Source organism: Cyphomyrmex costatus, unplaced genomic scaffold, assembly GCF_001594065.2.
Source record: "Cyphomyrmex costatus isolate MS0001 unplaced genomic scaffold, Ccosl1.0 scaffold116, whole genome shotgun sequence".
Classification (NCBI taxonomy): Eukaryota; Metazoa; Arthropoda; class Insecta; order Hymenoptera; family Formicidae; genus Cyphomyrmex; species Cyphomyrmex costatus.
Window position 1 is genome coordinate 1,217,869 of NW_017275130.1, and position 24,063 is coordinate 1,241,931.

Here is a 24,063-nt window from a genome sequence, read left to right on the forward strand (position 1 = left end):
TTTTCTAAAAAAATAACGTAATTGTATCTTTATCATTTTAAATAATCCCTTCAAAAGATATGTCGTATATACAAAAAATATTGCGATCAATATTGCAAAAGGTAATCAACGTTGTGCCGGAACATAACATTCACAAGAGCTCGTAACTTGAATCAATGTCTCGTATGTTGTCACCCTCGCAATCTATTCTCATTAGATTATAGTATCGCTTTATTTCCGGTACAATACACGCCAGCATCACGTATCGCAAAGTCTAACCAATAACTGTCAGCAAATGTGAAGTAACGTTTATGACAGGCGCCAAGATGCCCCATACTCGACACCGTGTCAAAGTATATTGGTAGTTACCGGAGAGTATTATTAACAATCGCTATAATGTGAAATTACCTACATATAACGACTTTAAAGTTGCGCAAGTTCTCGCAAACAAACCCGCTAATGACTTGATTAAATCCTTCATTAAACGATTAGCTCCGTTCATCAGTGACCCTCGTCATTGAGGACAAGCGATTAATCAAATGGTTGCGGTAATTTATGCAGTCGATGGTGATTTGGTAAACCTATCTACTATTTATCCAGAAATATTCACAATGTCGCGAATGATGAATTGTTACACACAAATAAAAAGCAAAACGACAATATTCAGCACGTGTATCGGAAAATAATATTGCACCGAGCAATCGAAATCCGGTATGATTAAATCCAGTATAAGTAAATTCAGTATGACTAAATCCGGTTCTCGGTGCATAAAAAAACCGGTACTGAGTAATTATATCCGGTAATTATATTCGGCTCTTGACAAAACAATCATCCAGTGTTCGAAAATGAATAGAAAAAAGAATTTTTATCTTGCAGGGTTTTGTTGTTGTTCAGCGGATGATAAAACGAGCCGTGTAACCCGAATGAATCCCAAGCATCCAGGGTCTATTTATCGCACGCGAAGTATATTTAGGTATGCATCGCACAGACACAAAATTGCGAGCTGCGCAGCCACGCCTGTATATAATTATTATAAACAATGACTAGGCTCAGCTCAATGATCGTATGCACGTAAGCACGCGATGCGTGCACCAAACACAAGATCGATGAGCGTTCATATACAGAATTGAATGCGCTGTGAATGCCCATTAACACTCCGGTGATCCTTATTATCTCCATGTTGAGAGGACATCCAAAACGAGAACACTCGATATTCGAAACCTAACAATTCTGATAAGTTATTGACAAATAAAATAATTGGATAAAGAATTACAATACCTCTCGCGAAGGTTTGACAGACAAATCAGTCAAATAAACTATTGATTAATTTACCCTCCCTCCCTATATACTTTAGAATATTATATTCTGAAGATTTTTCTAACATTACGCGTAAAAATTCATTGGTATTCATAATTCACATTTAAATGGAAATAACCAATAATTTCCATGTTATATAAGACGATAATACTTATCTATTCCTTATAGCGATTATTATCGGTATATCTACATTTTATAGCGACATATTTCATCTTTCCTATAGCTGTAATAGATCTTTGCCTTTTTCGAAAAAAATAAAACGTCTTTATTACCAGAAATATAAAAGTTATATAAAAGATATAAAATAGTAAAAGAGATACAAAAAGGTAGTCAAAACGTCAAAAGTGCATTTCTCTTTAACACCAAAATATAAAGGTCGCTTTAGTTAAAATTATTTGCAAAAGTTATAATGTTAAGTGTAACAATTTCAATGCACAATTTATTTTATTGACTTCCCTGTTTATGTCAGACAGAACACAATATATATAAAATATTAAAAAAATTTTTGTAAGCATGTATTTATAAAATTTATATTAAAAGTTGAAGAAAAATTTATGTTATTTTTCTTATTCATTACAGTATCAAATTGTTCTGAGAAATAACTATTAGTTTTTCATAAAATGTTCTTTATGCACAGTTTATTAGATCAACATATCATCCGAAGCAAAAGTTCTTCAAAAGTTACTTTAAGAAAGACGATCTTATACAGCGTCTCAGAATTTAACACGTGTAGTTTCCCTATCAGTCTACTTCGCAACTATTTTGTACTATCTATGTAGCATTCTTCTCATGTGTGAATCCTCTTTTATAGATATATTTAAAGAAAGAGGCGAGAAGATACTCGTCGGTGTAAATTAATTACAAAAGGAAGAGAAGGAATGAAAGGAAGAGAGAACAAAGAGAAAAAGGGACAGAAAGATAAAGCAAGAAATACCTGGACCTAACCAGCATATCGCACGATATTCTTGACGCGTCTCATGAGAGTGAAGCTCTATACATAGTCACCGTTCAAAAATAGACAGTAGGTGCGGCCCTCGACAGAATGATGTAGACAAGAAGTGGGAGAAGAAATCACGAAAGAAGAACAAAGTAACGATAGTGGCGAAGAGCGGTCGACTGTAATAATGCCGAGCAGACGGTGCAATAACAGGAGCCAAAGAAAAGCAGCGGAAGAGAAAATAGGAAGAAGCGGAGCATCCGAGAGAAGAGACAACGACCCCGCGAGTCGATCTCGTGAATTCGCGTGCGACGCATTCGAAATCTCAAGCTCCTCCAATGCACTCCTTTTGTTCAAATTATTTTTAACCGTCCCGTTTTCGCCGCGTTGCGGAAATCATGTGGGAAACAGACTATGAGCCGAGACTCGTGCTAGTCATGATTTTCGTGTTAACCGACAGGCGAACATTAAAGTTCAGGGTTATCGCGCGCTGAAGACCGTAATAAGAAGCCTGCACTCGCCTCTCCCTTTGCGAGCCAACGAACTCCCGCCTTGTCATCGATTTAAATCCTTATCAAACCTGTCGTGCTCTTAACGACCGTTACGGCAAATTGACTTGATAAACGGTCGCACCACGCGAAATTACTAGGTAGACGGCGGTTGTTTCCTGAAGCGGCTCATACCCGCCCCCGCCTTGCCGTGAACTGAACAATTCCCTGGATAGGGCGTTAATAACTTGTTTGATATTCTACGGGATAATGGCTGGAATCATTATTATGATAAAAATATTTCACATCAAGTTTTCTTTCCCTTCCCGAAATTATTTTTTGCAGGATTTTCGTTATGCAGGACATCCTGCAAAAACAATCCTGCGAAAGTTCTTTTTTTTACAAATAACAAACTTTATATCAAATAAAACGTTTTAAAACGCGAGCGACAAACAGAAAACCGAAAATTTTGACAAGTTCTGCACCACAAGAGTTCAAACAAATAACAAAGTGTTTATTTCAACAGTTTTCTATAGGAACAAGTTCTATAGTTTCTTAATTCTGATCAACATATTGTACTTAAAATAAGTTAGTCTCTTCTTTGTTAACAAGAATATCTCGAAGTAGTATCTCGATATTAATTTAATTTGTTTAATTAACTAGAAAATGAAATTTTTATTAATAATTCCAACACATTTAAACTAGCATAAATTAATAATAAATAAATAAGGTAAAGGACTCTTAGTATAAAACATGAAGTAATAGACTAAAAAGACAAATTAAGAGTCATAACATTAAAATTTTTAATCTCGTAGAGTCAAAAAATAAAAGGGGAACAATAAAATCGAAGACATAAAAAATATATATATATATAATAGGAATAGACGTTTACAATAAAATATAACCGTAAATCTTCAAATCTTCAAAACTTGACATGTTTCGACTCGTGGATTGAGTCTTCTTCAGAAGTACAGCGAAAAAATAGCGTAAATTACATTAATTTTATTCATTTTGGATTAAGAGAATATAATTTAAAAGTTGAATGCTATTAATAAAAATTATAAAATTGCAATAAAAAAATATGAGATATACAGTTTTTTTAAATATTCACATAATCATCCAAATGTATTTTACATTTGGATGATGTAATATTTAATGTTGTAATGTATTTATAATGCTCTTATTTATAATATAAATATTATGTCATACTTTAATCTATATTTTATAAGCTACATCTATGTTAAAACTTGTAACAATTTTACATAATTACGAGATAACATAGCGTGTTCTAAAAAGAATTAAACTAAAATAGGACAAGCGATTAATGGTTTTATATTTTATCAATATCGCTATTACAACTTACCATATTGATACAAATATTTTGTTATATACACTTGTAATATTCGTCGTTACAAAAGTATTACGGTATAGATAATAAACTACGAGAAAAAGAGAGTTTTATACGCGCCAGAAATTATTGAATGAGCCAACACGCGAGAAATAAAATTAATACATTGTTAATATAAATTTAATAAAAGATAATAAAGGATAATATTATATTTTAATATTTCATGTATTATAGAAAATAATTCTGAACTCTTTTGATTTTAAATAATCGAAGTATAAATGAATTTAATATGAAAATTGTTTACTACAATATTGTAAACATTAATGTGAACTTCTAATAATTTTTATTTAACTTTTGCTAATGTAAAATAACTGTTATGTGAACCACTCAAATTGGTAATAAATTTTTACTTTTTAGTTTAGGTATTAATTTCATTTTACGCATGGATGGAACAATTCTAAATTAAATTATCAAAATATACCATTGAGAAATTAAAAAATCGAGATTTTCTGATGGTCTTCTCTACAGTTAAGGAGAAATTTATTTCAAATTTATTAAAGACTTTGTGACTCCCCATACGATATCTCAGATGCTCCGTGCAGAGAAATCAAGTTTACGGATCTACGATCTCGACCTTGATGAGCTCGTATAAAGGGGTATCGTATCGATCTCTCTTGGACACCGGATTTACGAGAAGCTTTTATTATGTTTGCGCTGAGAGAAAGACAGAGAATATCCCGCTAGGTGGAAGATCCGTAGATAAGCAATTGCGCTAAGAGTACCGGTGTAAAAATAGAGATTGTCAAGGAAAATGGATATAGAGAGAGAGAGAGAGAGAGAGAGATCTCATCTATATTACCAATAAATGAGGCAAAGGACGTAGAAAAATTCAACGTGGTCACAAATACGATGCCGCCGCCAACCAGGTGGACGCACGTAAAATGCCGCAACTTGTCGGCCAGGAAGCTTCCGCGCAGGAGGCGCAAGTATATGGTACACGTATACACGTAGCATAAATAAATAAAAAGACGTAGCTTATGTACCCTGCCCGCCGATCGATTTCGTCGGTTGGCTTCGTTCCAGATATTTCCTCGTTAGATTTTCGAACAATTTCACTGTGCGTCGCGAGAAACTACCTGCTTTCCGGCGGCGTGAAGTTAAAACAAGCACGGTTATCTCCCATTAACGAGGAGCAGCTATAGCTCTTCGTTAACCTAAAGAAAGAAGTTGACCTGGTGTGAATCAAGCTCTGGATTCGTGTGTAAAAATCGTCGCAAAAATCACCGTCCAAATCCGCCACGGAAATTTGTTTTAGTACGTTAGTGCCTCTTCGCTCCGTTGTCCTCAATATTGCTGACGTCATTCGGACTTATGAAATACTAGTCGCTGCTTTTTATATATTACTGCTATTTTTGTTATTTCGTGACACTTCATAATGAGACATTTTTGTGGAATATTAACCGGAATAATTATCAAAGTTGATTATATTCGACAATAGAATATAACTTGACATTATCGCAAATAATTTTCTGAGTTTATTACGTTACACAAAACTTAGTTGATATGAGATAAGATTCGTAGCATTTTACAATGTCCCAGTAACATTTTGATACATTTCATCGGCCAAAAATAAACTTCTAATTTCTACAAAGATAATTTTCTTTTTCCTTTTTCTAAATATCGATTAATTGTACAACTCAATTAAAAATCGCACACTCAACATTTATCTAAAATAGCTAAAACTAATAACACAATATTTCTACTATCAATGTTTTATATGTGTTCGTGTTCTAAAGCATTGTTTCCGTACATTGAATCGATTTTTTAAAATCAATTTACTTTATAGCCACTAAAAAAGGTATTACAAAAACGCTACATTTTCTTTCCTCATCAAGGACATGGCGACCCAAAAAGAATTGCATGCATACTACACCAGTTTCCATAATTCCTCGCACTACAACAATAAAATACACGCTTTACTTTCGTTTACCATGGAAGAAACAGAAGCTATTCCTATACGGAATAATTCAGAGATGCCCCGAGTGTCGTGCTACGACTCCTTCAAGTTCGAAACATATCCGGAATAATCGGAAATCGACATTTGTTTGACATCCAACGGAATACATTTTCCTCTTAGAAATAAGAAAGTAAACCTCGTGGCGATCGAGCATCGTGTTCAATTTCGCGGACATCCCATCTTGCGTGCACGTACGTGTGCCCCACACACGGCTTGCAGATGCGCACGTACACGCTACAGAAGCGCGGCCCGGGTCTCCGGATGCATCGTTCCAGCATGCAGCACTACGACCGGCGTGCCGCTGCTGCACTATAGGAGATCTGGGTCATCCGAAAACGGTTGCAGGGGTCGTGCCGAGGGAATTTCTCGTTTCGTTTCTTTGAAAAATCATGCGGGCAAGACGAGAGCGCGAGATAGCGGGGTCGTCTTCGAGAAGCGTCTTTCGCAAAATTCACCGAATTTGTGAATCGGCATAGAGGAAAAATTCTAACGAACGAACGAATCGCCTAATACTCCGAAAAATTCGCTGGCGTATAAAGTGGGTCGCTTGCGAAGTAAAAATTATTACTCTGTCCGGAGAATAATAAAGTGCAGCGTATAAACGGATATATACCGGATATATTCTCTACATTAAATTGTCACGGGTGTTAAATGGTTTTACCAACGTCTCACCGCTAACTCTGATCGCGCTGACTTTGTAAAATCGATTCCAAGTATGTATATTTAAAAGAAGAGACACATTGTTTAAAATTTCATTCTTTCTTTTAGCAAGAATATTTATCTATAAATAATGAAAATAAAATAACCACTTGGCCTTTATTATTATTTATTTTGTGAAAATAATATCTACATTTTCTGGACAAAAATAAAATTTTTGATTTACGCGAATTATCATTCTAAATAAGTGATTTATCAAGCTTTGAGTTCTTTGAGAAAAGGTGACATACTGAAAAATTCTCTCTCTCTCTTTAATTTTCTATATTTTATTAAGTTACTAAATAAAAAAAAGAAAGAGATTGTACTCGGAGCAACAATCGTTATTTCAAACGTGCAAATTGGCTGTCGCGAAATCAGCAGCTGATTAACGTTAATTAGGCTACTGGTACTGGATACGTATTATAGCGACGGAGAAACCATACTTAATTGGTTGTCAGCCACATAAAGAACTATGTACTCATGACGGATACTGAACAGTCCCACCGTATTCTATTCGTTTTGTGCAGCTGGTTGAATATACATCCTTTGGATAATAGTGTCGAGAATATTGTGATCCTATTACAATTGTAAGTGATGCAAGGATATCTTTCGAGTATACTGCCAGAGAAACTGTTTCCAGCGTTCTTGAGTCAAATCATAAATATTCATGACGCTCACGTCGTAAGATATTAATGGTAAATGGTATATTCTGAATGTTAAGAAAATGGTTTTTATTGGTACAAGAGTCTGGCTTGGTTAATTGTTTCGCATGCGAGAATAAGATTCTTCCGTTTAAGCCGTCGCAACGGGTGACGCTGAAAATAGTGCACTATTTAGTGCACACGCGCAGTGATAACGCAGTGAGTCACACGCGTTGGTATACGTATATATTCAGATTGAGACTCGCGATGCACCTATAGTGCTTCCGCTCAATGCACCGCGTAAATTCTCGCGGAAATTGCCCAAACGCATCGCTCCGAGTTTTCTCTTCCTTTCTTTCGTTCTCTCCTTTCTCTTTTTATTCAACGACAGTTCTCGGAATTTTCTCGCGCTTGACAGCGATGCGGGGAATTGTGCCTCGCGATATTGTGAAACACACTTTTATTTATCTAGAAGTCGAGATACGGCGGCGATTCAACGACATTTCCAAATGAAAGAACCTAATGATATATATATACGTATGTATATGTGAGGACGCTACTCTCACCATCGTATCTGGCGTCATCCTCATTCATCTTGGCGAATAAACCCGGATCGCGCGCTTTTAGTGCAACCCTAATCAAACGAGCGGCTTACCTCGCCATCCCCGGGGTGGCGGTTCATTTAATTAAACGCCCCGTTCCAACGTAACTTTCTATAGCGTCGGAAGGAAGTTTATATCGCTAAAGCTACATCCCGCAGCTTCGTGCTAATCAATGTAAAGTTAACACGACATAATTAACGATTCTGGCAACGCTGGATTGAATAGAGAGAGAGAGATACACGAATATTTTCCGCTTCATTACAATATGCAAATCTAAGAAGATAGTTGTATCTTATTTCGGTGCAGGTCGTTTGTGCTCTAACATTAGAATCGACGCGATGTCATCTCGGTTCCGCTAATCATTTCAATTGTTTTTTTTTTTTTTTTAGATTACGTACTGTACAGAATATTAAAAATATGTGAATATAATACAAATAATTCTAAAGATTATAAGAAATAAGGCCTAGGAACAGGCAAAAATTAAGGTGTTTACTTACTAAAAATCTTTATTATTCGATATAAAAAGATAATGGACCATTAAGTGACCATCTTAATTTTTTACTTACTTCATACACACACACACCTTGTTTATTTTTATAGTCTTTCAAGTACATACGAGCGCACTGTTTTTCTTTAGCATTTTAGAATATATTTCTATATATATAATACAAATAATATCAAAATAACTTTTTTTAAAAATATATTTCTAATACAAATAATATCAAAATAACTTTTCACTATTCTCGAAAACAAAGGTAGGATTACAAAAATGATATTTTCGGACTTTTAGCGCGATATCATCGGTGATTCTAGTGTTAGTGGAAACATACGAATTTCTCGCGGCGAGAGGAAAATAAATTTATAAATATTTTCAGAAATACGAATTTTTTACATTCACGCGCAGAATGATGTATAAAATCATGACAGGTGTATAATCAGGTGTTTATCATACTTAAATGTATCATACATCTCTCCTTATTTAACAACTTTCTTAAAATTCCTAGGTATAATTCTGCTCCTTTCTCTTGCTTTGATATGAACAACGCAGATCCAACATCGGCAAGTTCAACGACGAAAGATGTGCCAACTGAGAGCAACACAATTCTCATTAATCATGACGTAAACTGCAATATACAGATGCTACGATGTATCTCGCTCCGTGCTCATTTCCGATTTTCTTCTCCAGCGTCGTTCGAGCCTTGCGCACTTCGCAAAGGGGAGGCTGAGTTGAGACTTGCGTAACATGGCGCATAGTTTCGCGAACGAAGCCCGCGTCGACCCGATCTTACCTCGACGGCTTGCCCTCGTTACGGCGGTGGTAAGGGTCAGGTGATAATAGCCGTACGCATGGTCAAAGGAGACCATTATCACCGTGACCGGTATCGACTTTAAATCCTCTCCAACCTCTCTTTTGCACCTGACTGTACCGACAGTGCGAGCATTACCGGGTTAACTGGATGCTGTACCTGTCGAAAGCGGGAAATGACAGAGAGGGGAAAAAGGCATGGCGAGGGTGAGGTTTGCGTTTGAACTCGCGTTTGAATCGGCCACAACCAGTCTCCATCCCTCTTTTCGGAAGAACGTTCGGTCGAGCGTTCGACTACCCACCACCGTCACCAGCTCGCTCCCACCATCGACTCGTTCCGCGGGAATATGGGTTACTAGGTTATCATCGCCAGCGGTGGCTCGTCCTTCTCCGTTGCCGGAAGCTTTTCCAACCAATTGCTCCTGCGAAAGGACAACGACGAAAACCAAGGAGGACCCGGAATCACCCGAGAGTGTAATTCTTCTTCAACGGGTATAGATGTTTCGGAGAAGATTGCCGATACGAGGATATCGGGCCTTCCGCTGGATTGGCTGCATCGATTTTTCCGAGTGTCCAGGACAATCGTATATCATGCGTCTTCGTTGTTTGTCATTTAGAACGAATTTATCACAATTATATGCGTAAGATAATAAATTGTTCCTGCTTCTTAGAACATTTGAAAATGTCTCCAAATAAAGATTTCTAATTATTCCCCTTTATATGTAATAATCCTTTATATGTAATTCCTTTATATGTACTAATAGATAAATCTATCATGATGATAATGTTTTTAACTCCAAACAACTATAAAAGTCCAGATAATCCATTAATTAATAAATCATTAGATTACCATGAAAAAAACACAGTTTTTGCATACTTTCATTGGATTATGTTACAGTGGCAATACAAAATTAATAGACGTCTAAATAAAATACTTATAAATATAATATAATTATTCATTAAATCAATTTCCGAATAAGTTATTCTAAGCATTACATTCTAAGATAAAAAAATCTGTTTTTTTTCTACAGTTAAACTAGTGTATATTTTTAGAATAAAAGATATATACAATATTAGAGATTTAGTGAAAATGAGAAGAAAAATTCTAGTGCAGTCCAGCGCAGCAATAAAAACAAACCTGTACAAAACGGGATATTTTTATAATGTTACTTCTCCTTTTCTTCATTGACTTGTTCTATTTTTTCTATCTTATTGTTGTACACACATTATGTTCTTATAATAATAAATCAATTATTATTTCTTTTTATTTTCAAGCATTTGGGATGCAATTATTCATATTCGTAGTTTTTTGTCTCTCTAGTGATATCTTATGGATCATGTATATGTATTAGATCAGAGTTAACAACATTATATGCAGACTCCATTCTAACAGCATCGAGGTGCCTTAAGCACCGATGTATAAATTACATGGTATCACTTTTTTACACCTGCAAAGTCCGAACGAACATAAGTGGATATTCTTGAGTCCTTATAATCTGTTTTATGAGCAATTTCCGTTGAATCTGCTCATTAAAGACGTATTTAGACGATTCACTCTATCCCGGAATAATGCGTTAGGTGACACGTATGACGTCCGTAATTCAGATCGCGAACACACATGCTAATTAGTCTGTTCGACACGAGTCGACGCTAGGCTGTTCTTGTAATTACACATATCCTTGGACAGCGTGTATTGTATCTTATGAATTATGCTCCTTTTCATTCCATCGATCTTCTGGAATACAGAGCGCTGTCTGATAGACTAAGAGAAAGAATAGAATGCAATACATCAAATAGAATTGCATGATTACAGGAAAAAGTATCTCTGCTAATCTATTTATGTTCTGCTTTCACATGATTGTACTGTCAGTTTCTAAAACATTCTTATAAACATCGAATGTGACGTATAACACAGGAAAATTCATAGAAATGTTTTTTTTCTATATAAAATTATGAAATTAATGTATTAATGTACACACACGTAACATTAATCTGTGTTATAAAATTCTAAGAAACACGTTGAACGTGTAATAAAAGATTATTTTAATATGCGTAAATAAAGGGGATTTGTTTTCTGTTTTATTAGATAAATTAATGCAAAATAAGTTTTAATGCTCATAAATAAGAAATAGAGAACTTTTTTTATATGTTACATCGTATCGCATAAAATGCATTATAATTGTATATGTGCATCGAGGAGCCATCTGATTTGCCATGAAGGCGACAATCTGACCTATCGTACTTAACTATAAATAAAGATTGCTATTCTTATTTTAGCGCGCGAATTAGCGTGGGTCTCGGGCAGACTCGTCACGAGTTGCCCTCGCTATTTTCGTATCGCGAGATGTGTAGCCGAAGTGTCTAGCGAAATTATTAACAATCTTCGATCGTTTCAATCGTTTATGTGTTTAAAAGACAAATCTGATAAAAAGCATTTAAATGATTGTAAAAAAAGATTAGGCAAAAATACGTTTGCTTAAGACAATTGCGATCAATAGCTTTAATATAGTAGCATTTGAAATAAAAGTATACTGCAGTGATTAGAATAATTTATTTTGATATTAAAGTTAATTAAGAATGCGTTTTATTACACACGATTTAAGCCTGAACATTTGATACTAATTACTGAAACGTATTAAACAACTCGTGGTAATGGTAAGTCGTTGCAAAAGTTTTACATCCCGAGATGGCATACTCCCAAATCTTCGTCGTTTCGCGCCAACGGCAGTTTGAGGTAAATTTTTCTCGCCATACTATTTATACGAGAAAATAAGCCCCGGAAATCTATTGGTCGCAAAACGAGATCGTTCGTTGTAAAAAAGGAGACGGAGACCGGAGGCACGAATTATCATATTGTTATCGTTTACCGCAGAATTCCGCAATGCTTTTAATTGCTCGATGATTGTCAAATATAATGTTCACTATATAATTGGAAAAGACAAGCATAAGTAGATTTTAACAACGACATTAATATTTCTGACGTGTTTCACATAGTTAATTTACAAATGAAATCTAATGATTGCATAGAACAATATTAACAACCAATAAAAAATAAAAATAGTTTTTCTTTCAATTTTATTTATAAAATATGTAGAATTAAGTAACTTTAATCGGATTAGAGCGTAGACTTTAGCAGTATATTAAAATTTATTTCTTTTTTAAAAGAATTTTTTTTATAAATAATTTAATTATAACATACAAAACGATTATATAATTTTATAAAGAAATTAATTTTATATTTAAATACTTTTTAAAAAAGAATGGATTTAATAGAATTTTTAACTAACAATCAGATTGTGTGTTTTAATTCTCGCTAAATTTGACACTCTAATTGAACTACACATTGTATAAACAAAGCTAACCATACTCTCACGACCAAACATGAATAAAAATTCGGTGATATCACTGCTTCTGTCATTGTTTTAATTTTTTATTTTTTTCCTAAATCGGCACTAACTATTGCATTGGATGCAATACTTTTTTTCAAGTCAAATATTTATTTTACTGTACAGAAAAGAATATGTATTAACTTGAATCGTATCTACAAATATAATTTCCTTTGGTACAAATACTTAATACGTTTAGTATGAATAAAAAAGATATAATCAACATGATTATACTTTCAACAAGCGTTCATAATTTTTAGAATTGTAGCAGTAAATTCGTTTTTAATCACGCTATAATATGCGAGATAAAATATCACGGAGAACCACATCCTCTTTCTTTCTCTCTCTTTCTTTTCCTTTCTTTCTTTGGTTGGTTAGTGAACTTTGAATAGCACAAACAGCTGTTATTTTTTTTCTTTCGGAGTGGCTGTAAAATAAAAAAAAAACTTGATCGAAGACGCAGTATACGTGAAATAATATCAATTTGTAACGTAAGTAATATGAAATTTTAATCGTAAGACAAATGAAAGCGTTGTATGTAAATTCTGTTTGTTACATTCAAAATACAAAAATATGTTCTTATACACGTACATTTATTTACAGACATTGTCTAATTATTTGTATTATACTCATCTTATAATTGAAATTTATATATCATAGTATAGTTATATTAATTTTAAAATAATTAATAGTGATGTATATAAATATGTTTTCCTACTCACTCATACTAGAAAGAAATCGAAAACAATTTTACATTAGAGCATTAATATTTTGTTTAATTAATGAAAATTAAAAATTAGTAAATTGAACAGTAAAATTAATAAATTTATAATATATGTATATGTTGATAATTTATAATTTTTTATACTTTTATACTATTTATATTATAGTTTAAAAATAATTTATACGTTGATAATATTCGATATAGGTAGTTAAACCATAATAAGTTTTTTTTATATTTTATACAATATATTGTTTTCTGATTAATGCTTCAATATATTATTATTCAATCTTTTTTACAATAAAAAAATTGAATTAAGTTTATGAAATGTATTTAATAAATTAGAAACAATAATAATAATAATAAACGGTAAAAATATATAAAATCTCTCTCTCTCTCTCTCTCACATATATATAGCTTAATAAATTTAATATTATAACCTTTATGCATAAATTCTGAAAACCTTGTATAAACTTTTTTTCTTTCTAACGTTCGCAATATTTATCTTTAAAAAACTTCCCAATTGAGTTGTACTATAAATATTTATACACACACACACAAGCTCTTATATTGTATTAAGACAATCCAATAACCGAACAACACCCAACAAACAAGTTCTGTCTGTTTCAACAAAATCAACAACTTACCCAGATAAGTCCATGTTGAAAAAAGTTTTTAATATTATATTATAAATATTATGAAACTTATTCATTTATTTCGATACAAATAAAATAAAAAGTATTTGTTTTGTCTGGTTGGCATAAACCGCTTTCAGTTAGATAGCATCCAATAGCAAAATGCAACAGACGCAACTTTGTGCAACTCTTACGCAATACCTTATAAATGATATTTAAACTTACGACCAGATCGTGGTCGAATGTGTAACGGCCATAAATTGTCATAGAATGTGTAACGGCCATAAATTGTCATAGTGTACAGGAAACTGTAGTCCGCTTACATTGCAGATCGGGTATATTTGTAATTGTTTTCTCAAGACTTGGCGTTGTTGAGTCACACTTTCATTTATATAAGCGAACTAACACGTCTCCTGAAGACACTGTGAAGAACCCGAAAATCTTATGAAAACAGAATTAAACATACAATAAAATTATAAATAATATCCCGGATGTTTGTACTTTATTGCATTCCAATAATATCTGCACATGTTATGGGCCTTCTACAATAAGCCATAAGTCATTACTCATATGACATAATAAGTGTTAAGTCACAATCATAAATCTTAAGGAATTTGCATCTACAATAAGTCGCATTAGATCGTTGCATCATAACAGTTCAGCAATTAGATTCAACAATTAGATTCGGTAAGTTTGATGAGCTTCATGTCATCAATTTCTTGTAAACATTTATATTCCATTTTTAATACGACATAAATCACTTCGATCTCAATATTCTCGATTCAGTTTTTAGGTTACACGAAATCAGTTTTCTCGTAAAAAAAATGACAGACACATACTGCTTTTTGATTGGTCAGTCATAACGTAATCATAAGCTCTAAGTCGTCACGCACCGACTTATTACTATCTTATGACGCATTACTGACTCGCTTGCAACTAGCTTCTAACTTCTGATTTATAACTTATGGCTTATTGTAGAAGGCCCATTAATTTAAGTATTATAATATGATAATATTGTAAAATTGAAAGAGAAGACATTCTTTTTTCTTCGTTCCCTTGCATTTATCTCATAAATTATAATAATTTATTAAAAAGGATACATACAAGTTGTATGGTTTACGTAACGATAATTTCCATTAATAATAAAGTATGTGAATTATTGCATAAGGATTGCACGAGGTTATTGCAATTGCTTTAATTATTCAATAAGCACTTATAGACATGTTTCTATATTTACTATAAAATATTTTGTCAATTACATTTTAAATTAAATGTTTGGTTTTTATACAATTTTATACAAAAATATACATTAGATGCTTATTGAATAATTAAAGCAATCATCTCGTGGTACATCCTTTATTATCGATGGAAATCATCGTCACCTACAGCCTATCATGTTCCATAACCAAACTATCGGTTTTCTAATGAGCAACCATCGCCACTATTACCCACTGTGGTCCACACTCTACCATCATAAACGAGGATAAAGGTATAGATTCTAGTGATTAATAATCCCAATGAAACCATGCATGTTATATAAATATTTCTATTGCATTGTCCCATATGTAGTGACAATGGATAATCGCAAATTTAATTTCAAATATCTTAAGCAAAAAGATAAGCGGTATTAATATAAAACAATTTTATTTATTTATTGATAGTAACCATTTTGAAAAAATATCTAACCAGAGAAAATTTTATTATATTTATGTGTGTGAGTAATAAAATAAAGATATATGTTTTAATAAATTAAGAATAAATTTTTTCTGTAGCAAAAATGTTAAATAAAGATATTATCTCGTACAACTTTTCAACTTAAAAAAAAATGAATTTCTTGCCGAGAGTACGACCAGAACTAAAGTTCTGTTGACGGAAAGTCAACCTGAAATTAATCGAAGAATAAAGATTTATTATCTACTTACTTTTTTATTTATTTATTATCTACTTACCACTATTCTTGATATTTAAATCGCTAAAAGTTCTTTGTATATTGTATTTTTACTATAAAATATTTTCTTGATTTTTCAAAAAGTTTTCGGTAAAAAAAGAAATCAATTTTAAAGAATTTATCGTTAAAATTTGTTGAGTAGAAAAAATTCTTTCGTTAAAAAAAAACTCAATATTTCAAAAATTTAATATTTTATAATGTTAAAAGTTCAACATATTTTTATCTAATTAATAATATTTGGTAACAAACAATGATTATGTTGCAAAAGTAGAAAACTCACGCAAGTGAAGAACTCTCAAACAACTTAAGTTATAAGTAATAATTCAAGTTATAATAATGTACTTATAAATCCAAGTCCTATTCAATTCTTTATCCTGAAAGATTTTAAAAGCTTTTCGAAGTTGGAGAGAAGTCGGATCGCGTTCCTTCGCTGATACCATATTCTGGCACACGTATTCCAAATGATTGATGAGTGTACCGAATACTCGAACAAATCTCTTAAAAGCCGCGTGAAAATTATTACATTCAAAGAGATGGTTCCTACCTGCGAATAAGCACATAAAGCGATAGATCGATCTTTTAACGGGCAAAGTAGATTATCGGTAATAAGCCTTGGCTTGATACTGAAATTCGTGTTATCCAAAGTCGAGAAGCAAGGAAAATCAGAAGAGAGAGGTTGCTTTTACTTCGAATGAATCGGATAGATGTACATACGATTATCTTCTTCACCTCCGGCGTCATGACAAATCTGTTACATTCTTGGAAACGGATACTGGCCAGCTGCCAGCCGCTGCTAACGACTTTTCTTCCAAATATGATCCATATCTCCGATCCGCCCACTTTTGAGAAAGGATCATGAATTTACACATATAAATGTATTCTCGTTTTTCAAGACTTTCAGGAAATGAGCGTTCAGAAATCTGTTTTGTGGGGGGTAAACAAAAATCTACAAATTTTCATTAAAATTTTATTAAATTTTCATTCTTGAAAAACAGAAATCTTTCATAATCGTTATTGATTCTACAAACTAGTGTTTTTATCGAAAATTTCCATTAAACAAATTAATCTTGCTAAAGAAAGATATGCCCCACGTAAACAAGCATTTAATAAAATTGCTTCAAACGTAATGAGCCGTTAATGCAGAACACCGGAAAACATTCCCACCCGCTGGCCGCGTGATATACCGTGAATCCATAAATTATCGACATTTGCTGGTAAACACGTGAAAGTGTCAGCTTCGGTTTCCGCCAATTGGAATTGACCGAATTATGGTAGTAGTCCAATTCGGCGCCTCCGCCAACAGCGAAGAGGAGGAATAGGAGGAGGAGGAGAAAGAGGAGGAAAAGGATGCATCCGTAGAAACTGGAACAGCAACGTAAAGTGCGCCGTAAAGGGGCTAAGTTCTGACATTCGAAGAGTTGCTCTTTGATCGGTGACCCCACGCGTGAGCGACAGAAGGAGAGAGAGAGAGAGAAAGAAATACTACTATATTGAGCCTTCAGTGTACGTGTTCTTCACGTTCATATAGTATATTTCAACAAATCATTGTTGATGATAGCGATATGTCTCATTGGTCCCGACACTGGACGATATTAAACCGCAAAGTAAGGCCGGGGTTCTCTCTTTCTTACGTTTTTCTCTTTCTCTCACAGTATGAGGTTTGCGTGAACTACTGATAGAAATATTATATGAACCAATTGTACATATAAAACATATGAAAAATATTCTCGACATTTTTTTATTTTTATAAATAATAAAAATTCAGGTTACTCTTTAAAAACTAACATTGATGTGTGTATGAGACATGAAAACGTTGAAACTATGAAAAATTTCTGAAAAAACTCTTCTTTTTTTATGATATATACATGTATCTTTTAAGAAATTAGATAAGGTTTTCTAAAAAAACAAGCGATAAAATACAAGAATAATAAAATCGTAAATACTAAGAAAATGGACAAATAATGAACGATAAAACATTTATCTATTCTGAAATAATAATATAAATATGGTGTTTATTTTAAAAATAAGTAATGAAAAGGCTCAACATATATAAAACAATACAAATAAGAAAAAGGGCACAGAGCCAAATATGTTTAACGTACGTATAATTTGAAAAAACAAACTATATACATATAAATTTCCAGACGTTTCGACTCCGATCGGGTCATTTTCAATGTATAAAAGTAAAATTTAAATATAAATAAAAAAAGTACAATAAATATAAACATTCTTCAGTTAAATAATACAAAAATTACAAACAATCTTCATCCAAACTGCATAATTATGGTAAAAATGATGTAGAAAACTGATGTCATAAGAATAAAAAAGATCCTTGTCAAAATTAGTAGAAAAAGAATTAAAATATCCATGAATAAAATTCTTCTATGTCACAATACAAATGTGATAATCAAAATTGAATAAGGTACTATGCAGCTATGAAAAAAGAGTGCTGATCTTTGTGATGACAATTGGAATAATGTGAAATATGGCGTTTATTTTATTTATTATAATAAATATATAAAATTAATACTCTTAAATAATCTGGAAGATTAAAGTTTCTCTCATATCTATACATAATAAATCGATAAAAATATCTACATTATAGTGAAGGGATTTGTAGATTTTAAATTATTCGAGTTTTATACTACAATATTTTACAGTGCAAAAAAAATAATTTCCATTATGATAAAGTGTACATACATATAGAAATATATATGTATTATATATACATATATAGAAAGAAAAAATCGTATATTAAATAAAAAAATATATATATGTATAAATATATAAACAAATGTATTTGTTATTAATAATTGAACAATGATGTTTAACACAAAATTATTTTTGAATGTTTTAGTAAATCATTTTTATTTTTTTTTGGTGAACATTTAAAAAACATTGCTTTATGAAAGAATATAATATATGTATAAAATATACAGAGAACATTTAATAATTCTGTATCAAAATTTTATCAAAATTTAATTGATTAAATTAAATTCAGCTGTGAATGAGAATTACTATTTATATTCCTAAGTTCTATAAAATCTATCCGAATTACGTCTTTATTACGCTGGATTGTTTGAAAATAAATGCAGGCCAAGAAATTTTTGCTTTGTTCACGATCGATGAAGGAACCAGTATTTAATTAAATACGTATTGTCAGAAAAATAAGGTCAGATTTTATATATGTACAACAATTTGCAAATATTCAAAATGATAAACCGATGAAGAAAGAAATTTTATTAAATAGGTCGACTGCAGGGTTACTTGTGTTCTTTCTCTCTCTCTATCTCTTCCTTCTCCCTCTCCCTCTCACTCTCTTGGACGTCGGCTAAAGGTTAAATTCCAATTATAGCATGCGGATAAATAGACGGCTATCGTTCCGTATGAAACGATCTCTCAGTCGCCGACGAGACGATGAGTAGATACTCCGCAAGAAGATACAACAACTGTCAGTAAAACAAATTACAATCCCCAGATGTAGATAGATCTTTTCGTGAATTATCGGTAAATTAATTTTTGTAACTATTCTACTTTTATTGCCAATAAATACCTTCCTGTCATTAAATTTATATATAATTTTTAATTTTTTAATAAGACGCGCGCCGTTTTTATTTTTATGCTACTTTCATTTAAGATTTTATATAAAAGAAAAAGTTTGAAAAAAGTTTTAATAATTTGTTACATTACAAAGATTATATATTTCGTAACCATTGCTGTAAAATTTTTTTTTAATGTAACATTAATTTATAATAGGGGAGAATGTCCTAAATTGAACCGTGTTCCAAATCGGACCTTTTTAATTTAAATAAATACGATTAAGAGTAGATTTGCGTGCTATTTATAATGTAAAGTCCTTATAAGACACTGAACATGTGACAGCAGTTTGGCAGTACTCTGTCATAACGTTCACAGAATAAACGTAAATATGTATTTTCGGCTATCATGAGAAAATTTTTTTAAAAAAGATAATCCTTGTAAATCATTATTTAAAAGATGTTAAAAATTTAAACACTAATAATTGATTTAAGGTAATTAAAGAGTGTAGAATTCAAAAATCAACAGTTTTGTGATTACTTTTGCAGTTTATTATAAAATTTGTTTCAATCATTCGAAAGAATCTGTGTCCAAATCGGACCTCTCTTTGGATGTTTAAATCGGACCTATACAAAAAACACTAAAAAGACGAGTAAGCCTGCTAATTCATCAAAGAAAGAAGATTCGCTACAACCTGGTTATAATACTGGTGATCAACCGACTAGATCTGGTCTAAGGAACACTAAATCAATAAAATATCATCAGACTTAGATTGATAGAATTTTTTATTGATTTTAATTCTAATAATATAAACTGTGTTTTTATCTTTGAGTCTTAAATTGCTCGTTTTTACTCAATACTAACAAAATTTAATTAAAATATATTAAAATTCTATCTAAAAGTCCATAAAAATAGGAGAGATCCGATTTGGACAAGAACTATGAGTTCCAAATCGGACCGAAAAATGCATTTTTTCATTTTCCATTATAGTTCGACACAGGTAAGAGATACGACAAAATGGTCTGAAGCAGAAATGAAGAAAATTAAATGATCTTTCGAATAGCATCATTGGTTTTATGATCTGACTTTATTTATGCCTTGTAGAGAACAATAACTGCAAATAGGTCCGATTTAGACCACTCTCCCCTATATTATGTACATTATTAATAATTCCTGTAAATTACGATTAATATTAATAATTGTAAACCTTAAAAAATATAACAAGAACACATTTTCAGTGATTTATATTCTATTAAACAAACATAACTTAAATTTGTATCAATATAATAAATTGCAGCAAAGTATGCGATTTGGCATTCAAATATAGATATTAAAAAATTAAAGATACAATATTAATAAAATTACTGTTATTATATTATTATTTTATAATACCTTAAAGTTATTATTCCAAAGCTAAAATGTCACATTTCTTACTTTACTATCGCTGAAAATTAAATTAAATCTTTGGTTAACTTCTACTTAAAATTCCGGTATGCGAATCTTATTTGATTGAGAAGAGTTCCAGCAAATCTCTCTCTCTCTCTCTCTCTCTCTCTCTCTCTCTCTGTCTACATGAATATAAAAATTGCAATAACCTTCACAGAACCGCATCGTAGATAACCGCACCAAAGCGTTGCTTTTCGAATTAACAGTTAAGAAGCGCCTAAAGATGCAAATGTAATTCAATCCTAAAGCGCGCTAGGATTTGTATAAATCTTCTAATAAAATCCAAGCGCGAGATATCTCGAGAAGGATGACGTCGATGGGAAAAGGAGATAAAGAGAATTCCTATAAATGCAAAGGCAGTGTTAATCAGGTTCAATTACGATCGTTGTACAACCTCTCTGCGCCGGCAATTTCCTTGATTAAACATAATGTTTAAGAACATATATTACCGTTGCTATTTTCAATTATGATTCGTCACTCAAAACACGCAGACATTTTATATATTAAGACAAGGTTATACATATAACTTTTATATGTGCGCACGTTTGGCAAATTGTTTAAAGGTCGAATGCCGATCGTGACAGACTGCTAATTACAGCTTGCATCTTGTCTACAGCAGACTATATGTTTAACAAGGTTGTCAATGACTGCTATTGATGTTCCTAAGTGTGTCCTATGCAAATACGACGAAATTTAAGATTTCGAGCACGCGTTGAAGCAAAATAATAATGATATACGCAATAACATTTACATCATGATATAAAATATGTATTATGTTTAATATTACTATTATATATATATATAAATCTTTCAGAAAATAGATATACTCATACTTTGACAACGCGGCTCATTTTTCTCAATTCCTCATTTTTTAAAATATTAAATATTTCAATAATTAATAATGAGTTGAAATTTATAAGGAATAAGGTGTTATTATTTATTTAATTTATTTGAAATATGTTAGTTGTTACATAATTCTGCGTTCATTAAGATTGCTTATTAAGACTTCCAATTTAACGCTTCTGTAGCTGAAAGGACTGCTGGTGTAAATAATACAGAAAGGAAAGAAAATAGAATTTTCCATCTCAACACAGATCTCAAGAAATTATACGAATCCATTGCGCGAACGCGGTCGATTCAAGCGCCACTGAATAATTCATTTTAATCGTGGTCCCCAAATTTATCTCGCGCTTCTTGTAGCAGAAAATGCAGTGGAACACGGAATATACATTAAGATCTCATTATAATCACTTTTCACTCACATTATTACACGCTATTTACGCAAAGCTTATGACTACGTGCAAATTAAAAAAGCTGCGAATTTCATACGTCTATAATCTTTCTGCAATAAATATTTATCATATGATTTGACATAAAATATTTTTCTTTACGTCATAAGTGGAAGTAACGAAAAGCTTATAACACTTATAAACACAAAATATCTTCCAAAATTAGGATTAAAATTTAAAATATAATATCTGAAATTTTATTTTATTTTAATCGACTGACATTAAACATAACAACGTTACATACATTATTATTTTTTTATAATTACAACGATATTATCGCGCTAACATGCTATAGTTTACGTTACGTGTAAAATTTTAATGATAAAAACGCGCTTATCGATGAAAACTCGTTCTGAATACGGGCCGTATTCTTTATATAGAAGAAGAATTACGTTTCAGAAATTAATGCGAAAAAATTATTAGTGTTGTAAATGGCTTCTTAGGTTTCAAAACAAATGTATTGTTCATCGCGAAAGCCTTGGTATAAAATGCAACTTTGAAGAGGTTAAATTTACTGCGCATGTATTTTCAATCGGCCATAGCGTAACGTGCTCGACTCACTTCCGTTAAAATTAGAGGCTCTTCCGAGAGAGCGTTGGGAGACCATAAGCTCTCGGTCACCCTCGGCCACACTGCGGGCGCCCTTCTGTCTCCGGTGACCAAGCAACAACTCGAGTACGAATAAACTGCAGGTTGACACCCACACGCCGGCGGGCATTCATGCACTTTCTCGAGTGCGACTGGCGACACGCGCACATTTGCGTATATATATGTATAGCCGGAGCATTATATGCATGCTCTCGTTTTGTTTCCGCGATACCATTATGACGCCGTTTCCATTTGCGGCGATGCTTCTGGGATACAAAACTGGTCGAGCTATTCGCACCCTCGGGAATAAGTCTCGAGAAGGAGGAGTCGGTTAAATGCGTTTACGTTCCAGGAAAGCTGCGGCTTTCCGCAGAGGAAAGTAGTTTAGTATAATACAAATTATGGCTTCTTAGTACTCGCCATTAGACTTGCTGAACTCGTAATTTGCACATTTTCACAGTAAAAAGTATTAGTACTTTACAGTAAAAAGTAAATACATTTTGTAATGGAGAAAAACGTAGATTGTTTTTGATAAGAGAACTTACGAATATTAGAAAATTATATAAAATATAATATAATTTAAAGAGAAAAAAAAGGACACAAGAAAGAAAATAATGATATTTACAAAAGAATTCCAGGGAAACGAGGTTTCATCGTAAAATGCGAAGAAATATGCGACAAGAAATTCCAATTAGAAGATAGCATGATGAAAATTGCGGGTGGAAGATAAACGATCGGGAAATCGCGTAATCAAGATGTAACAACGGAAAGTGACGCATTGTAATTTGCATGAAGCTCGGAGCATTGACAGCACGCGAGCAAAAGCGTGTCATGGAGCCGCGTGTTGTGTATGCGTGTTTGCTCTCGGTACCATGACAATATCGTATTATTGGCCGATAAGAATGCAACATTTTCATATTCTACTATTCGTGCCAGTACGACAGTACGTTCTACAGAGTTAAAATAGGTCTAAGCACGACGAAGGACACTAATGCACGAGACAGACAATAAATACGGGGACACAGAAGCCGAAGGAAACGCAATATTATGATGCTTCTCATTCTACCTGCCTCGAAGTATCCTTCGAAGTTTCATCCTTTGTTCGCTTCTACGTTCATACGCCCCTTGTATCTTGTATCTAATAATCAAAATCTGTAGCTGCACGAAATTTGGCTACCGGCG

General features: G+C 32.6%; 1 protein-coding gene across 24 annotated transcripts in view; it reads right to left on the reverse strand.

Moving 5' to 3' along the window:
- The window catches only part of slo (calcium-activated potassium channel slo), a 102,555-nt gene that overhangs the window by 60,251 nt on the left and 18,241 nt on the right, over positions 1–24,063 (reverse strand). The window lies entirely within an intron of this gene.